This window comes from Corylus avellana, chromosome ca6, assembly GCF_901000735.1.
Source record: "Corylus avellana chromosome ca6, CavTom2PMs-1.0".
NCBI classification, from domain to species: domain Eukaryota; kingdom Viridiplantae; phylum Streptophyta; class Magnoliopsida; order Fagales; family Betulaceae; genus Corylus; species Corylus avellana.
In genome coordinates this window covers 3,117,822-3,120,327 of record NC_081546.1, presented here as the reverse complement: position 1 = coordinate 3,120,327, position 2,506 = coordinate 3,117,822, and positions in this window count along the sequence as shown.

The following is a 2,506-nucleotide window of genomic DNA, read 5'->3' as shown; positions in this document are numbered from 1 at the left end:
ATTTATGAGTTATAAATTCTACTTCCCTTTCCTATTTTTATTTTTTTTCTAAGCAACAGGAACCCTAATTAAGAAAAGAAAATGGATATCACTACAAATTTTAGTTCTGCCATTGCCAAAATATCACTTGTGTTAAAAAAAACAGTACTGGATTAAGGAAATGTTGAAGGGGAAGAAAAAAGAAATTACAAATGGCTATAGATATTTGTTAGTAGCCCTACTTTTATGATAAGCATGCATTATTCCTACTAATAAACTTTCTTGTATAATTATTTCCACAAAGTGAACGAATAGACTTATGGGAATTGGATCTCTCCATTTTATTTGAAATGAAAAATATCCGTTTAGTGTAAACGAATGAGTAATATTGTCTTAATATTACAATTGAAAAACAATATTTACAATATTACTCATCATTTTCCACTAAATGAATACTTTTCATTTTAAATGAAATGGAGATACTCAATTAATCATATTCCACAACAATTATATGATCATGCAACGCTCACATGACACATTGAGGGAAAAGACATGATTCGCTTTCATGGCGTGGCCCAAAGTGGTAGGTTTACGAGGTGGACACGAAATAAGCCAAAAAAAAAAAAAAACAATTGAAATGCTACGAGTAATATCACTCTCATCTATGGAATCATAAGTGGCTAATATTGCATGTTATTTGAATTTAAGACCATTGTCTCAAATTGCTTGGACCGATCATGTGACGGTTTACAACAATTGAGATTTCTTTGTGTTGTCTTTGGTAAGGTAAATGATTTTTACTTAATAACAGGGTGGCCAAACTATCTTTTTGAGTGGTCCAATCACCTTCAAATTGTGGTTAGGAGGTGGACTCACCGCTTCCTTGGCCAAGACAATGGTCAAATATTCTTAATGGCCAGTGTTTTCGCATTAAATTTTTAGATATTTCTTTATTTTATGTAAATATTACTCTTTATTTTTATTTATTCTTTTCTTATTCTTACTCAAATCTTTATTTCAACGTTTATTTCTCAACTAACATATTTTTCCAACGGTTAACGGCAAAAAAAACCTGCCAAGAGTACGTAGAAAGAAAGCAAATCTAATTACAGAAAAACAATCTCAAATCTAATGGCCTGCCAAATTTTAGAAAACAACTCACTGATCATCATATAACAAAGCAATAAGCAAATTAACTAGAATATATATTATTGTTATCTACGAAGAACTAATGCTCTGCCAAAAGCGCAGCTCCTTTAATTATCCCAACGGCCAAATCAAGGTGGCTGAATAACTGCTGGAAATAAGCAGCAAGCCCAAAAATCGCGTGGAAAAGAAACAATGCTGACAAAGTAAACCTAGAAATCGTCAATAAACAAGAAAGAAGTCAAAGAACATCAACAACAACCACAAATGTTCTGTCTGTATGTGGTGAACAAAGACATTTGGTTTTCATTTCCACTCTAAGATGATATTGTACATTAAGTCAACACCGTCAAACAAAATGGCGTATGGGGCCAAAGCTATTATGAGCAGCAGCCCATTTAGCAACCACGTGTGCTCTAGCATTAGCTGATCTGTTAACTTTGACAACTTCAACTCCCAGCTTGGAAAGTCCTTAAGAACATAGGCAATGTCTTGGAATTGTAGGGCCTATGTGCCAATGGGAATCACCTTCAATGACAAGAGGCTTCTTTTCAATGGAAAGAGCTAATTTAGCAGCTACTAAGGCAACTTGGGCTTCTCCGAAATTAATTAACATCAATAGAATCAATATTTCTAAGGGAAGTAGCTGCAATAGTCTCACCACCCTTCTCATTGCTAATGACACTACGACAGTAGCAGCAATAGAAAACTTTAGCCTTACTATCAAATCGAAATTTGCTTTAAAGGCTGCCACTTACTATTTAGAGGGGATTTATTGTTCTAGGCTTGATTATGCAATTTGAAAGTGAGATTTATATGTTTCATAATGGCATGAATGTTCACTGTACGTCTTGCTGCTATGGACTGCAGGGCTTGTGGTAAACCAAATTCTATCCATAACAATAGCTTCAAAAAGCTGGAAGCTTTGGGCTTCTTTCCTTGGACTGAATCCACTTGGAGATTGGATAATTTTTAAAGGCTGCAATATTAAAAGCCCATCCATCTAGATTGCCTCGATCTAGATGATTCTTGCCACATCACAAACCCAAAAAGAGATGGTTAATAGTCTCCAACCTTGAGTTACAGAGAGGGCAGACCCAGTTTTCAGGATTGGAAGACTATAAATTTGGTCAAATGAGCTTTAACAGGTAAAGCTTCCCAAGCAATCTTCCACAAATAATTTCATCAAAACAAACGAAAAATGTTTTACGTTGAAACAAACGAGCCTAAATTTTAAATGATTTTTCTGTGTTACGTATATAATATTGGCCACTCGATCGAAATACGATAGGAGACAATGTTGCTTCTTATACCTTGCCCAATCTGTATTATTTATCATTATTGTGTACGATAATAACATTTTTAATTGGGTACAAAATAT